Source organism: Paroedura picta, chromosome 4, assembly GCF_049243985.1.
Source record: "Paroedura picta isolate Pp20150507F chromosome 4, Ppicta_v3.0, whole genome shotgun sequence".
NCBI lineage: Eukaryota > Metazoa > Chordata > Lepidosauria > Squamata > Gekkonidae > Paroedura > Paroedura picta.
In genome coordinates this window covers 144255608-144272260 of record NC_135372.1, presented here as the reverse complement: position 1 = coordinate 144272260, position 16653 = coordinate 144255608, and the positions used below count along the sequence as shown (strand labels likewise).

Genomic DNA, 16653 nt, shown 5'->3' with positions numbered 1-16653 from the left:
TTTGCCCACCCCTGCTCTCCAGGGCCTCAAAGCAGCCCTGCAACGGCTGGGGATTGGACCTGGGACCTTCTGCATGTCAGGCAGATTCTCTCCTGCTGAGCCACACACCCCCCCCTTTTGCCTGCCTCCTGGGAATTAGAAACCACATCTCTGCTTCAGCATTGTGAGCGGTACCCTACAAATTGATGCCTACTCCAGAACCATGGGTGTTTGGGCTGGAGTTTGTAGTGGTTACGAACGGTGGCTTCTGATCTGATTCCTTCACCTTCTCCACGTGCAGCCAGCTGGGTGACCTTTGGCTAGTCACAGTCCTGGTAGAGCTATTCTCACAGAGCAGTGCTCTCCGAGCTCTCTCAGCCCCCCCTTGCTTCAACAGGCTCTCTGCTGTGGGGAGAGGAAGGGAAAGCGATTGGAAGCTCCTCGGAGACCCCTTTGGGCAGTGAAAAGCCGGGTATAAAAAACAACTCTTCTTCTTTCTCAACACAGGGTGTTCCCAGGAACCCGTTGTTCATGTCTGACCCCTCCAGGGGGTGAGGACAAATGGTTCTGGGGTCCCCTGCTTCAGGACCCCAAAGAGGGCAGTTCCCAGTTGCATGCTGCTTTGTACAGCCGGTCAGAGAACTGAAAGCCCTCAGACCTTAGAGGTGCCAGGAAAGTTGACTTTCTCTTGGAAATTGGAGCTGGAAAGCCAGAGGTGTTGATGCACAGGGGTGTCCCCCCAGTATTGCCCTAAAGGGCTTGGTGATCTGCTGGGCAGCATTGTCTGTTAGGCAGAACTGGCTCCTGTGCCAGCGCTCCCCAAACATTTGTGCCGTGGGTGGCTCCCCCCCCCCTTCCATGCACCCAACTCCCCCGGGAGGTGCTGCTCTTGTTTCAGAGCAGCCTTGGCCTCTCCTGGCTTGCTAATCCAGCCTTTTTCAACCTTTTGACCATGGCGGTACCACTGAAATTGAGGGCAAAAGAAGAAGGGGATGACAGAGAACGAGGTGGCTGGATGGAGTCACTGAAGCAGTCGGTGCAAACTTAAATGGACTCCGGGGAATGGTAGAGGGCAGGAAGGCCTGGGGGATCATTGTCCATGGGGTCGCGATGGGTCGGACATGACTTTGCAACTAACAACAACACCACCACAAATATTTTTTCAGGCTTCAAGGAACCAGGAAGTGATATCAGCCAGCTATGCCTTCCTGCCATGTCCCTGCCCCCAGAAATTAGAGGAGCCGTGGGTGGGAAGGGTTTAGATGGCTGGAGCCCCTCCCCTTCCCACCCCCTCCAAGTCCATCACTGCCCACTTTGGGAGGGGGGCGGTCAACCTGCCCAAATAAGGGTAGATTGTTTTTTATTGAAGAAAATTCTTCCCTCTTCATTCGGGGCCAGAAATGGCAGGCACACGGTGGGAGGGCTGCCCCCAGCCGCCGTTTTGAAACCCCAGGCCTGCCTCCCCCCCCCCCCCCCCGGCCTGGCTGTTCCCACACGCTGAAGAACTGAACTGTCCAGCCCGAAGTTGCATGGACCTTAAGCAGCGAAGACACCTTTCTTCTGAGAGGTCCCGACACCTCTGCCCTCCATCGTAGAGCAATGATAAAAATATGTAGTGGAAATCCACCTTTTTTTCTATATGGGATCAAAGGCTGGGATCATGGGACTGGAACACCCCACCTCTCCCCCAGGATAGCTGCAAGTCTTTCCCAGTGAGGTTTGAGCCTACTAGTGATTTGGCAGAGGTGGAAACGTGGGCAGGTCACAACTGGCTTATGGCGATCCAAAGGACAGGGGTGGCCAAGCTGTGTCCCCCCGGGGGCTCATGGTAATTGTAGTCCAGGAGCATCCGGCCTTACGCTCTGCGAGGGAAAATGTATTGGTCGTTCCCGGCCCCAGGGAAGTGTGCCTAGCCTCAACCAGGGCCAGGGCCTTCTCGGTCCTGGCCCCTACCTGGTGGAAGGAGCTCCCAGAAGAGCAGGAACTTTCAGCCTCCCGCGGGGCCTGTAAAACGGATCTCTTCCGCCAGGTCTACGGTTGAGGCTGGGGTCGGCGAGGTAGATCTATGCCCCCCCCTCCGGGTGTGAGTAGTACCTTGCTTTGACTTCTTTCTCCATCCCTCTAGTAGTGGGGGCTGGGAGTGGGTTTTTCTGCCATGTTGGGCTTTTTACGTCTTTTAATGGGGGTTTTATTGGGGATTTTATAAGACTCTAATCCGCCACGATCTGGTTTCAGAAGTGGTGGGGAATAAATTGAAATAATAATGATGATGATGATGATGATGATGATGATGATGATGATGATGATGATGATGATGATGATATGGAGGGTTACGGTTTAGCCACTCTTGCCATAGGATTCTCAGGGCAAGAGGCATTTGGAGGGGGGTGTCCATTGCCTGCCTCTGCGTGGCAGCCCTGCCGGTGGTCTCCCATCCTTGGTGGTCTCCCAACCAGGGCGGACCCCGCATAGCTGACGAGGTTGGATTACCCGGAGCCACTCAGATCAGCCTTTGAGTAACGCAAGAATTTTGGGCAAAAACTTCCAAGAGCCAAAACGCCTTGGCATCTGACAAATGGCGTGCTGATGTTCAAAAGGTCACACCCTGGAAATCCAGTTGGTCTATCGGGCAGGACTTGAATCTAGTCTAGCTCCTGCGGGGGAACTCTGCTCCCTGGGGATGCTGTCATTTCTGCAGCCCATGCCCTGCAACTGGGTTTGGCTCAGGATTCAGGGCTTTCCGCTTGCCTGACATTTCCCCTCTGCTTCCCTCATTCCACGCTTCTCCCCGGTGCTCGCAGGGAATTCAAAGAGGTTCCAGGGGGCTCTCCAGGCCCCCCCCCCCACTCCTAGACTTGTAGCTCCATCAAGAGGCTTCAGGACAGCCAATGAATGGGCAGCAATCTGAGATTTTGCTGGAGAGGCAGCGCAGTGTAGTGCTTAAGAGCATTCAGCTAGGATCTGGGAGACCCGAGTTCAAATCTCCCATCTGCCCTGGATGCTTGCCGGGCGACCTCGGACTGGTGACAACCGCTTGGCCTGGCCTTCCTCACAGGGCTGTTGTGAGGATAAAGTGGAGGAGGGAGGGGAGTGAAGTCAAAGTCTTGAATCCTCCTCCTCCATATCTGAAATCCTTTAGTTGACAGTAACTTTGGGTAACTGCAGGGAATGTAAACAGGAAGAAGAAGAAGAAGAAGAAGAGACCAGTCTCCCCCTCCCGAATATTTCCCAGAAAGGGAGGAGGGAAAGCGTGTTCCTTCCCATCCCGGTCCCCCTTCGGTCTCGCTGGCCCCAGCGCGGTGAGATTTGGGGGCCTTCTGGTGCTGGGGCGGCGCTTCCCTTTGGGGACCCGGGGGGCTGGGGGGGGGGCGGGGGAGCCTTGCGCCGGGCCTCGGGCATGCCGCGCACAGGGGCCGGGCAAGGGGCCCCGAGCCTCAGGCGCGCAGTCCGCTCTCCTCCCCGCGGCTCCCGACCTGCCCGCCCGACCGCCTGCCTCTCCGGGGCGCGGGGAGCTCCGTCCTCCTCCTCCGCCTCCTCCTCCTCCTGCGCCGCCGTGCGCGCGGCCGACGACGGGGGTCCCCTGCCCCCCCGCGCCCCCCCGCCGCGCGCCCTCCTCCCCCCTCTCCCGCCCCCTCCCTCCCTCCCTCCCTCCCTCTTCATCCTCCCCCGCCCCCGCCCGGCTCCGCTCGGGGAGTGACGCGCTGCGCAGCGCCGGCCCTCCGCGCTCGGCCGCCGCCGCCTCCTCCTCCGCCTCCCTCCGTCCGTCCCTCGCTCGCTCGCTCGCTCGCCTGCCTCTCCGGCGCCGCCAGCGGCGGGGCGCTCCTCCTCGGGCCGCGGCCGGCTGTCAGCCGCTGCCGCCCCCGCTGCCGCTGCCGCTGCGCCGCTTCCCCGGCCGGGGCCAGCCAGGCAGCCAGGCAGGCAGGCAGGTAGGCGAGGCGCCCGGGGGGAGGGAGGGAGGCAGGGAGGGAGGGGGGGGGGCGCTGGGCCCGGGCGGGGGGCGTGGATCCGGGGGGCGGGGGGGGGGCCCGGCGCGGCCTTTTGTCTGCGGGGGGGGGGTCTCGGCGGGGGGGGGGCGGGAGTTGGCCAACGGGCCGCCCGGAATGCGCCTGGCAACGGTCGCTCCCTGCTCGCTCCTCCGGCGGGGGGGGGGGGTCGCTTGACAGGTGGCCCCGGCGGGGGGAGGGAGGGAGGGAGGGAGGGCGGGGGGGGCGCGGAAGTTGCGCGGACTTTCTTTCTTGCGGGGCGTGCAGACGTGCCTTGAGACGCGCGCCGCCAGTGGCGGGCCCCGCTGCGCTGCCCCATCCCCATCCCCATCCCCATCCCGGCCCCGGCCGCTCCGCGGGGGTCGGGCCGGGGGGGCTCTGCGGCCGGGGATCGGGCCCTCTCTCCCCCCCCCGGTCCGGCCGACCGCCCGCCCCCCCCTGCCTCCCCCCCCGCCTCCCCCCCCCGGGGAGCGTCTTCTCATTAGCGGCTCTAATGAGCGCGGCGGCGGCGGCGGCGGAGCGAGGCGGAGGTTAGCGCGTCCTTCTCTCGCCCCCTCCCCGGAAGACGCGCACAAAAGCGGCGGAGAAGCAAGTGGGGAGGGGGCGCCGCCACGAGCAGCCGGCCCTCCCCTCCCCTCCCCTCCCCTCCTCTCCTCCTCCCCCACCTGGAGAGGCAGAGGTGGGGGTTCCCTTCCTCCCTCCCTCCCCCTCCCCCCGGCTCCCTCCCCCCCCTCCCCTCCTCCTCCTGCTGCTGCTCCCTTTGGGTGGGCGTGGAAGGCTCCGGGCTGGAAATAGATTTCTCCCCGAGGTAAAGCCGGGCTTTATGGGTCAATCCCTGCTTCAGGCGCTCTCCCTGCGGGCACGCCAGCTCGGCTAACGTGGCCCTGACCGGACGGGGAGGGGGCAGGGGGGGAGGGGGCTGGGAGGGATCCTGCACTCCCTCCCCAAGACAAGAGCTGGCATCTGGGTGGGCCTCCTGAAACACCAGACTTGACCTTGCCTTGGGGGGGGGGGGGCTCCACTGTCTTGTCCCTGGCCGGGCTGTTTACTTCTGCTTTTCTTTGGGGGGGGGGCTCAAACAATGGAGCCACAGCGTCACTGGCTGGGAGGCCCCGAGCACGGTCACTTCCCTGAATGGTGGACGGAGGCCGGGTGTGGCCGAGGGGACCGGGACGGGAAGGGCCGGGCCTCGGTTGGCAGAGTCTCCGCTGGGTCCCTGGTTCAATGCCCAGCAGCTCCAGGCAAAAGGACCTGGCAGGAGGGAACGGGAAATGCTTCCGCTTGAGACTGGGGAGCAGCTGCCAGTCCGAGTAGGTGATCCGGACTTTGATGGCACTTTCGTCTGCCTCAGATCCAATCCCTGGCATCTCCAGTTAAAATTCGCCAGGTACGAGGCTGACAAAACGGAGAGGGGCAGAGGAGAGGGACAGGAATAATCTGGGGCCTGGGGACCAAACCACATGAGGAAAGGCTGAGGGACTTGGGAACGTTCAGCCTGGAAAAGAGGAGGCTGAGAGAGGACAGGATAGCTCCCTTGAAGGATCGGAAAGGTCCCTCAGAGGAGGGCAGGGAAAGGTTCTTGTGGGCAGCAGAGGAGAGGACCCGCAGTCATGGCTTTAAACTACACAAAGAACAATTTTGGCTACATGTCAGGACAGAATTTTTCAGCAGTGGGATGGCCTGCCTAAGGAGGTGGTGAGCTCCCCCTCACTGGCCATCTTCAAGCAGCGGCTGGACAGATCCTTCTCCCGGATGCTTGAGGCTGATCCTGCACTGAGCAGGGGGTGCGACTAGATGACCTCAATGGCCCCTTCCCACTCTAAGATTCTAGGAGTCTAGTTCAGCAGTGGAAGAGGCTGCCTGAGGAGGTGGGGAGCTCCCCCTCACTGGCCGTCTTCAAGCAGCGGCTGGACAGATCCTTCTCCTGGATGCTTGAGGCTGATCCTGCACTGAGCAGGGGGTGGGACTAGATGGCCTGCATGGCCCCTTCCCACTCTAGGATTCTAGGAGTCTAGTTCAGCAGTGGAAGGGGCTGCCTGAGGAGGTGGGGAGCTCCCCCTCACTGGCCATCTTCAGGCACCAGCTGGAAAGATACTTCTCCTGGGTGCTTGAGGCTGATCCTGCACTGAGCAGGGGGTGGGACTAGATGGCCTCTGTGGACCCTTCCCACTCTAGGATTCTAGGAGTCTAGTTCAGCAGTGGAAGGGGCTGCCTGAGGAGGTGGGGAGCTCCCCCTCACTGGCCGTCTTCAAGCAGCGGCTGGACAGATCCTTCTCCTGGATGCTTGAGGCTGATCCGGCACTGAGCAGGGGGTGGGACTAGATGGCCTGCATGGCCCCTTCCCACTCTAGGATTCTGTGATGGTGAATCCCTTCCTTAGCCTGAGACCATGGAGAGCGACTGTCAGCCTGAGTAGACAATGCTGACTTTGGAGGACCAAAGCTATAAGGCAGTTTCCTTGCAGGGAGCATTTTGACTGGCTAGGAGTGCAAGCAGGGAGCTCCCTGACTAGCTGCTTCCCCCCTGACATCCCAGGTTAGGGAGAACTCTGCAGGCAAATCCCATCCTATTGACGCCAGACCCTTCCTTGATTCCTGGTTCCTTCTGCCCATCATGCAGCTGGTGTGCTGGCCTTGTTCAGATGGGCCCCCTTGTAGCTTTGCTTTGGAGCCCTTAGAATCATAGAATCACAGAATCCTAGAGTTGGAAGGGACCACACAGGCCATCTAGTCCAACCCCCTGCTCAACGCAGGATCAGCCCTAAGCATCCTAAAGCATCCAAGAAAAGTGAGTATCCAACCTTTGCTTGAAGACTTCCAGTGAGGGGGAGCTCACCACCTCCTTAGGCAGCCTATTCCACTGCTGAACTACTCTGACTGTGAAAAATTTCCCCCCTGATATCTTGCCTATATCGTTGTACTTGAAGTTTAAACCCATTACTGCGTGTCCTCTCCTCTGCAGCCAGCAGAAACAGCATCCTGCCCTCCTTCACGCCAACCCTGCTACGCACCCATTTTCCCCGTGGGTAAGGGAGGCCAGGGGGGAGTGAGCAACCGGAGGCCGTTGGGCCTGTCCGTGTCAAGGGTGTGGGCTGGACGTGGGCTCTCTGCCAGCAGTAGCATGTTCTGTGCAGCTAAACAGGGTCTGTGAGATGTACCAAAACCAGCCCTTTGAATAGCTCCCATTCACTAGGTTTGCACACCTAAGGAGAGCTTTTCATGGAAGTGCCCCCTGGAAACGCACCAGATGAGAACCGGCATGGGGCAGTGGTTAAAGGGCAGTGGAGTCTAATCTGGGGAACCCGGTTTGGTTCCCCAGTCTTCCTTCACACGCAGCCAGCTGGGTGGCCTTGGGCTAGTCACAGCTCTCGTAGAGCAGTTCTCGCAGAGCAGTTCCCTCGGAGCTCTCTCAACCTCACTGAGTGTCTCTTGTGGGCAGAGGAAAGGAAAGATGTGCGTAAGCATTTTGCGTAAATCGCGTAAAGCATTACCTTGGGGTAATGAAACGCAGGGTATAAAACAGTTCCCACTCTACTTCTTCAGAGTCTGCAGAACTTTGGGGCACAATATCCCTGTTTCATGCACAGGACATGTTAGAGCTGCCTTTTGTTGCCTACGCCAGGGCTAGTCAACCTGTGGTCCTCCAGATGTCCATGGACTACAATCCCCATGAGCCCCTGCCAGCTAACGCTGGCAGGGGCTCATGGGGATTGTAGTCCATGGACATCTGGAGGACCACAGGTTGACTACCCCTGCCCTACGCATTAAAAACTTTAACCCACCGGGAGCCCAAGAGGTGCGGAAGGCTGTGACCGGAAGAACACCTGCACGAAGCTTCCTCTTCCTTACTCAGATCCATCCTCTGACCGGCAGCTGCTCTCCGGGGTCTCCTCCGGGGTCTCCTGCCTCCTCCTTTAAACTAGAGATGCCTTCTGCACGCCAAGCAGACGGGCAGTGCCCTGAGTCCCGGCCCTTCCGGGAACACGTCCTCCCCCGTCGGTTCCAACGGACTTTGGAACCGCCTGCCCGTTTCTTGGAAGCCCTGCCAACTGCAGGAAAGGTGCTCTTCAAGCCCTCCCTGCCAGCCGCTTGCAAGGGCTTGGCGTGGCCGGGTTTCCCCTCCCGCCACGTCCTCTTCAAACGGGCCCGAAGGCGGAAATTGGGAAAGCCTTTGTTGGTGGCCCGTGCTGCGCTCCTTGCCTTCAGCGGGGACACATGGAAGACGTTCCCCGTCGTTCAACGGCAGCCCTCCCTTTTGGAGCCTGGAAGCGGAGAAGGGAAGAATTTTGGGTGATGGAGACTCTGGCAGGCCATCAGCGGCTTTCACGTGCTGTGCCAAGTGCAGCCGTTCAGGAGTTTGTGTGTATCGTGTGTTTGTGTGTGTGTCTTAGTGGAGGCCACTAAGCCGGTTGGAGAATTCAGAAGCCTTTGGGCTCTCGGGGCTGCCCCCTTTACAAACATCACCCTCCCACCCCAAGGAAGGTTTTATCTAGAAATCAGTTGAGTAGCTACAAACAGGGTCTCCTTCCCTCGTGACCCATAAGTTATCCGGAGATACCTCCCCCCTCCCCGGAAGCTCCGTTCCTGCGTGTATCCAATGCTCTGTGCTCCAGAAGGCTTGCACCCTGGAGAGCCTCTGAGGGGGTGTGGGACTGGGACCTAGATGGAGGGGTGTCAGCCAAGGGGCAGCGCTGACTTTTCAGCAACGAAAGGACATGTTGATTTCTGGCTCCTTTGGACAAGGGCTTCTGTATCCCCTTGCCGGTGGGATTTCGATGGTACCGTTGAACAAAAGAGACGGTTTCTCAATGACGGCAGGGCTTATTAGATATTGTCCTCATCAGCTTTACGCGCATGGTGTGAACGTGCAGGCAGGTCCTCCACCCCGCCCCACAGGCATGGAAATTCTTTGAGGGCCGACCGCGGGGATTGGATTGCATTTGCAACTAATGGCATGGATGGATCCGGGGCGCTCCCATTTTCCGTTTCTTCCCTTTGCCCGCCCTGCTGGGCACCTGGCAGGCCTCTCCCCTGCGATACCCAAGAGGGGCTTTGCCGGGCAGAGCCTGTCGGGATGGCCTTCGGTTGTCGGCCCTGAATACATCTTGGTTGGTCTTAAGCAGGGGTAGTCAAACTGCGGCCCTCCAGATGTCCATGGACTGCAATTCCCATGAGCCCCTGCCAGCGAACGCTGGCAGGGGGCTCCTGGGAATTGCAGTCCATGGACATCTGGAGGGGCCGCAGTTTGACTACCCCCGGTTTAACCGTTAGAGTGCTTACTGTGTCAGGTGAGGATTTGGGAAGACCCGAGTTCGAATCCCTCCTTGTGCCGTGGCGGTTGTGGATCAGTCTTGTGCTCTGAGTGCTGTTGTCATCGCGGGTCTGGTGCGAAGATGAAGGGAAAGAAAGGAGAACTGCGTGGGCCGCTTCGGGTCCTGATGGGCAGGGCACGAGGGGAGTAAATGAATACGTAGAATCATCATCATCGTCATCATCATCAAAATCAAAACTAACACTCATGTGTCGGGTATACACAAAGTCTGTGCCGAAGCAACGCAGGGGTCTTCCACTGTGCCTTCTCCACTGGTTTCAGAATGCCAGTTTCCGGCTACACAAGCTTTTTCACAAGCCCCCAGTTCTGTTTGTGAGGCTTACAACCCCCCCCCCCCCCCGCCTGAAATGGATTTCAATCTGAGGCGTTCCTCCGTGGCCTGTCTCTGTGTTGCAATCCAAACCCTCCCTACGGCCGTCCCTGTTTCGCTGCTGAGCCTGCCCTGTCCAGGTGAGGGTGGGCAAGGAGGGGTGGTCAGCTATGACCCGCCTCTGCAGAGGGATCCTGGACTTCTTTGGAGCCCCCCCCCACCCTTTATCCAAGTGTTCTCTGAAGCTGGCCTTGCTTAGCCTGGGAGATGTGGCCTGTGCAGGTCAGGGTCAGGCTCCTGGCTACAGAGAGGCATTGGTGGCTTGAATTTGGCACTTTTAAGTGCTGCCTATGGCCATGGGCTTGTGTAAACAGAGGCTGGAGAGCCATCCGACGGAGAGGCTGATTCTGTGAAGGCTCAAGGGGGTGGCAGGTGACAGTGGGTGAGCGAGAGGGTTGTGAGTGTCCTGCACAGTGCGGGGGGGTTGGACTAGATGACCCCCGAGGACCCTTCCAACTCTATGATTCTATGATTCTATACCATACAGAGGATGGAGCAGAGTTGTTCTCTCTTGCCCTGGAGGGACAGACCAGAACCAGTAGGGTGAAATTAATTCAAAAGAAATTCCGTCTAAACATCCGGAGGAAGTTCCTGACAGTTAGAGTGGTTTTTCAATGGAACAGGCTTCCTCGGGAGGTGATTTTTAGACAGAGGCTGGAGAGCCATCTGACGGAGAGGCTGATTCTGTGAAGGCTCAAGGGGGTGGCAGGTGACAGGGGATGAGCGATTGGGATGTGAGTGTCCTGCGTAGTGCAGGGGGTTGGACTAGATGACCCAGGAGGCCCCTTCCAAATCTAGGATTCTATGATTCTAAATTCCATCTAAACCTCCGGAAGAAGTTCCTGACAGTGAGAGTGGTTCCTCAGTGGAACAGGCTTCCTCGGGAGGTGATTTTTAGACAGAGGCTGAAGAGCCATCTGACGGAGAGGCTGATTCTGTGAAGGCTCAAGGGGGTGGCAGGTGACAGTGGAGGAACGAGAGGGCTGTGGGTGTCCTGCATCGTGCAGGGGGCTAGACTAGATGGCCCAGGAGGTCCCTTCCAACTCTAGGATTCTTACTGTTCTATCTCATCCTTGAGTGACAGAGACCTCAATGGTGTTGGGCAGGAAAGACCTGGCCTTTATGAGTGCATCTGCCTGCCAAGAGGGTCAAGAGCCAGCTTAGCCGCACGGTCTCCCCCCTGTGAGTGGAAAAGAAGTCCTGGGCTGGCCGTCTTCAAGCAAAGGTTGGATACACACTTTTCTTGGATGCTTTAGGGTGCTCTGGGCTGATCCTGCGTTGAGCAGGGGGTTGGACCAAATGGCCTTTGTGGCCCCTTCCAACTCTAGGATTCTGTGATTCTATTCCCAAGAATGGCGAGCGGCACCACATAGAAGAGGGAGGAGAGCTCTGTGCCCCTTTCCCCCTTCTGGATGGACTTCCAGGGTTGGGAAGGAGGATCCCTTCTCCCGGATTCCCTCCCTCTTTCATGACCATCCCCAGTAAGTTCAGAAGGTACAAGGAGGGAAGTGAAAGGAGGGCGTGGCATCCCTCAAGTCTTTGGGGGTTGGCAGCTACCACTGGTTACGTTGCCTGGGTATGCGCTGCTGCCAGACGGGTCACAGAGTTTGGTTCATACCTTCTGGGGGTGACGGGGGAGAGGTGTCATAGTATCATAGAGTTGGAAAGGACCTCAAGGGTCATCTAGTCCAACCCCCAGCAGAATGCAGGAAACTCACAGCTTTGAGTCTCCTTTGTATCAGGCCACACCTGGAGTCTCATGTGCAGTTCTAGAGGCCTCACTTCAAAGGGGATGTGGGTGGAAAATAGAAGAAGAAAGCCCTTTGAGGAAGGAAGACCGGGTTCAGCCTGGAGAAGAGGAGGCTGAGAGGGGACAGGATGCCTCCATTGAAGTATCTGAAAGGTGGTCCTTGGAGGAGGGCAGGGAGCAGTTCCTGTGGGCAGCAGAGGAGAGGACCCACACTTTAAACTACTTAAAAGGTACTGGCTAGATACTAGGGAAATAATTTCAAAGTCAGAGGAGTTCAGTGGTGGAAGGGGCTGCCTGAGGAGGTGGGGAGCTCCCCTCACTGGGGGTCTTCAAGCAGTGGCTGGACAGATCCTTCTCCTGGATGCTTGAGGCTGATCCTGCCCTGAGCAGGGGGTGGGACTAGATGGCCTGCATGGCCCCTTCCCACTCTAGGATTCTAGGAGTCTAGTTCAGCAGTGGAAGGGGCTGCCTGAGGAGGTGGGGAGCTCCCCTCACTGGGGGTCTTCAAGCAGCGGCTGGACAGACCCTTCTCCTGGATGCTTGAGGCTGATCCTGCACTGAGCAGGGGGTGGGACTAGATGGCCTGCATGGCCCCTTCCCACTCTAGGATTCTAGGAGTCTTGTTCAGCAGGGGAAGGGGCTGCCTCAGGAGGTGGGGAGCTCCCCCTCACTGGCCGTCTTCAAGCAGCGGCTGGACAGATCCTTCTCCTGGATGCTTGAGGCTGATCCTGCCCTGAGCAGGGGGTGGGACTAGATGGCCTGCATGGCCCCTTCCCACTCTAGGATTCTAGGAGTCTTGTTCAGCAGGGGAAGGGGCTGCCTCAGGAGGTGGGGAGCTCCCCCTCACTGGCCGTCTTCAAGCAGCGGCTGGACAGATCCTTCTCCTGGATGCTTGAGGCTGATCCTGCCCTGAGCAGGGGGTGGGACTAGATGGCCTGCATGGCCCCTTCCCACTCTAGGATTCTAGGAGTCTTGTTCAGCAGGGGAAGGGGCTGCCTCAGGAGGTGGGGAGCTCCCCCTCACTGGCCGTCTTCAAGCAGCGGCTGGACAGACCCTTCTCCTGGATGCTTGAGGCTGATCCTGCACTGAGCAGGGGGTGGGACTAGATGGCCTGCATGGCCCCTTCCCACTCTAGGATTCTAGGAGTCTTGTTCAGCAGGGGAAGGGGCTGCCTCAGGAGGTGGGGAGCTCCCCCTCACTGGCCGTCTTCAAGCAGCGGCTGGACAGATCCTTCTCCTGGATGCTTGAGGCTGATCCTGCCCTGAGCAGGGGGTGGGACTAGATGGCCTGCATGGCCCCTTCCCACTCTAGGATTCTAGGAGTCTTGTTCAGCAGGGGAAGGGGCTGCCTCAGGAGGTGGGGAGCTCCCCCTCACTGGCCGTCTTCAAGCAGCGGCTGGACAGACCCTTCTCCTGGATGCTTGAGGCTGATCCTGCACTGAGCAGGGGGTGGGACTAGATGGCCTGCATGGCCCCTTCCCACTCTAGGATTCTAGGAGTCTAGTTCAGCAGTGGAAGGGGCTGCCTGAGGAGGTGGGGAGCTCCCCCTCACTGTCCGTCTCCAAGCAGCGGCTGGACAGATCCTTCTCCTGGATGCTGGAGGCTGACCCTGCACTGAGCAGGGGGTGGGACTGGATGCCTGCATGGCCCCTTCCCACTCTAAGATTCTAGGAATCCTTTGACCCTGCTGGACCCTGCTCTAAAAAAATAGGCCCCTCTCCTCACGTTTGATCACTAAATCACACGTGCCTCAGTATTGAATGGGTATTTTGCTGGGAGGGAGCAGAGCGAATCTTGCGATGGGGGGAAGGCCCGGGAGGCTCTGGTGCTGACCGTAAACGGAGATGTCTGCAGGGTGGCAAATGCCTTAAAAGCCAAGGCTGGGGGCCCGAGAGCTCGTCCTGCAGGCCCCGGAGGGTGCTGTATTCGCTGGTCTCCAGCCACATCTCCTGTTTCCCCAGCTGGGAAGTAGGAAATTGCTCTTGCGATTGAGATGTGGGGAAGGTCCTTGAGATCTAGCTTCGCCGTCCGTGCGTGTGTGCGCTGTTCAGTGCCAGAAAGCCGAAATCCCACCAGGCCCGACTGGGCCCCTGGGCGTACCTAAAGTAGCTGTCTGGATCCAGGCCAGGAGCTTTCCCTAATGGAGGTGTGCCGGCACAGACTCCGCCAGAGCGCAGCCTTTGAGAGGGACGGGGGGAGCCACCTGCTTGACAGGTAGAGCCCCGCAAAAGGAACGAGAGCGGCTGGAATGACTTCCCCCGGCCTTTTCGGAAACTCTTCAGGTGGTGGCCGGGTTCCCCCTGCCCAGGAGCCTTCCCTGACTCGGCCTCTTGACTGAGGAGGATGAGGGGAGTTCTCGTTGGCAATCAAAGGAGGCTGCCGTCCGAAATGAGGGAGGCAGGTTGTTGCCGGGCAGAACCCAGAGGGGAGCGACGGGTAGAGTGTCGGTAACTTTGGAGCCAGGAGTCAGCTGGGCTCCGGAGAAACTGACCCTGCCTGGGAAAGAGCCGGGTTACTGATAGCCTCCCCTCCCCGGGCAAGGTGACAGCGAGGGCTACCTGACCTGGCAGGGAAAGCCACAGGAGGTGGGGGCTATTTGGGAGGGGGGGAGGCCTGTCTTCCGGAGAAAGGTGCTCAGAAAAGCAGGCGGGCGGGTCCTGGCTGCCAGGTAATGTCGGGCTGGCCGTTTCCTTGCCAAGAGTGCCCGTTTTCGAAGAATTTTGCTTTCTGCTCCTGGGGGGAACCAGAGGGCATGTTTATAAAGAGGTGTTGGCAGAACGGGGAGCCAGCCTTCTCCTGGGTGCAGGGGGGGTTGGGTGAGGCACCCGGAAGTGCTGGAGCAGGTGCAGGGGAAAGGGGGCTCTGCAGAGGCCGGAGTGCACTTGGGTGTTGCCTGCCAAACGTACCTGGGCAGGTGTTTGGTGGCTCTTTTGGAAAGGGAGCTGGGTAAATATTCGGCGTCCCTTCTAGCTCCCCGGCCCTGCCTGCAGTGGAACTTTATTGCAGGGTGAAAAGATCTCTCCTGAGAGCTGGGGAGGAGGGGGGAGAGGGAGTGCCAGGAGGGGGGGGGAGAGGGAGGGAGGAGGAAGGTTTTGGCTGCCAGCAATTGTGCCTTCCCTCCGTGTCATCTCTGGCACAGTGCGGTAGCCGCGGAGGCCCTCCGGGAAGCAGACCGGCGGACGGTGGTAATGGATTCCTGTTCTCTTTTTCCAAAGAAACTTTCATTTGCCGCTTGTTTACAGGAAAGGAGACATTAGCAGACTCCCAAGAACCAGGGGAAGGAGGACGGCTGGGCTCTCGGGCTGGAAGGAAGCGGAGGGGGCAGATCCCTTGGTCCCGCCGTGGGGGCTGGGGGAGGCTGGTGGGCGAGGCGGCTGGCGGTGCATTACGGAGGAGCACAGAACACCCAACTCCTCGGTCATGTGTAATTCTGGGCACCCACCAGCTCAGACAGAAGACAGAGAGATTAAAAAAATCCGAAGCACGCACGCACGCAGGCAGGCACAGCCGCCGTAGCAATGTGGTGGGGAAATAGATTTTGTCTTTGGGGGGGGGGCCGGCAAAGGCAGCATATTTGGAATTGCTGTTTTGCATTGAAGTGGTTGTGTGGGAGACACACGGGCAGCTTTCAGCTATTAAAAAGGATCTCAGGGTGGGAGTGGGGAGGCAGATGTTTGCTTATCTCCCGAGGATAAGATAAGGCGCAAAAGGTTTTAAACAGGCTTCAGAGCAGCGGTGGGCAGGCGTGCGCCTGTGTTTCTGGTTACCTAGGGTGAAAAGGCGTGTTCTCCAGGCGACCGGGCAGGGACAGCAGGAAGAAGGCCGGTCTCCTTGGGTGTCTTTCGAGCCCCGAGAGAGAGGCTGAGCCCTCTGGGGAATTTCTCTGCAGGGGTTTCTGAAGCTTCCTGGATGCGTTCAGCTGGGGCCCTTCCAGTCTAGTCCCAGTTCAGGAGCTGAGCCAGACATCACCCTTCTGCAGAAGGTTGTGATGGATGCCTGCCTGGTGTAGCCCCCCGTGGCAGGAAGGAGCGTGGCCGGGCTTTGTGGCAGACTCAGGAAGGACTTCCTAGGATATTCTCTCCGCCGTCGGATCTTGCTTTCTGTGCCCGGACTGCCCATGGTGGCACTGCAGCGGAGGTGGCGGAGGGGGTGTCATCGGGAAAGCAGCAAGGGAGCTCTCGGAGGTCAGGCCTGGAGGCTCCCCTCGACCATGGCACCTTCCGGGGGCATTGCGTGTCCTTGTTGCTTGAGCACCTGCCTCTGGGCTGGTGGCGAGGGGCTGTAACCCAGTGGCAGAGCCTCTGCTTGGCCTGCCGAAGGTCTCCGGTTGGATCCCAGGCAGCATCTCCAGTCAGAAGGACCAGGCAGGAGGAAGTGGGAAAGACGTCCATCGGAGGCCCTGGAGAGCGGCTGCCGGTCTGAGCAGGCAATTCTGGCCCTGATGGACCAAAAGATCTGATTCCATTTCAGGCAGCTGTAAGGATCCTTGTGGTTTTTGAATTAAAGCCAAAGGGAGTCAATTTAGCCAAGGGTTGGATAGGAGCAGTTGTTCTGTCGTCGGTCCCCGTCCCCCCCCCCCCCATTGCATTTGGGGTTTTTACTTCCATACTCATCTTAGACAATGGGTGGCCAAACTGCGGGACTCCAGATGTCCGTGGACTACAATCCCCATGAGCCCCTGGCAGTATGTGCTGGCAGGGTGGGAATTGTAGTCCACGGACATCTGGAGTCCCGCAGTTTGGCCACCCCTGCCTGAGATGGATTCAGAAAACCTGGAGTGAACTAGCATGCTCAGGAAGGCGGGAAGGCATTTCCACGCCCAGGGGGCTTTTGCGGATGAGAACCAGGTTGGGGGGGACTCGGTTGTCGGGGGATGCTCAGGATCCTTGGCTGGAGCCTCTGATAGCCTTGTTTATTCTTGAGGCCATCCCTACACCCTCTGGCAGGGAATGCCACATTTTTATCTCTCTCTGCATAAAGCAATATTTCCTTCTGTCGATCCTGAACCTATTGCCCGTCACAGAGGTGTCTTCCCTGGGGCATTTTGTTGCTCTCCTACTGCACAACCGGACTTGAATTTTCAGCTCCGTTGTATTTCCGGGTGATCTCTGCTGGGAAGGACTTTGCTCTCGACCACGTTCTCTGCACGAAGCATTCCATGTTTGGATTTCTGCCTCCTTCTGAGGAGATCGCAGTCCCCTCCCCTGTGTTTAGATTTTCAGAGTAGAGTCTGGGAGATTC

At 58.8% G+C, this 16653-nt stretch overlaps 1 protein-coding gene across 4 annotated transcripts in view; it reads left to right on the top strand.

Moving 5' to 3' along the window:
• NOL4L (nucleolar protein 4 like) overlaps positions 1-16653 on the top strand; it is a 121837-nt gene that overhangs the window by 68759 nt on the left and 36425 nt on the right. Inside the window, exon 1 of one of the 4 annotated variants that reach the window (XM_077336072.1) lies at positions 3683-3905. The exons of 1 other annotated variant lie outside the window; for it this stretch is intronic. The gene's annotated coding sequence lies outside the window, so the exon portion shown is untranslated. Of the gene's footprint in view, positions 1-3682; positions 3906-4188; positions 4493-14525; positions 14598-16653 lie in introns of those variants that run through there. 2 more of the 4 variants (XM_077336073.1, XM_077336074.1) reach the window with 2 other exon arrangements.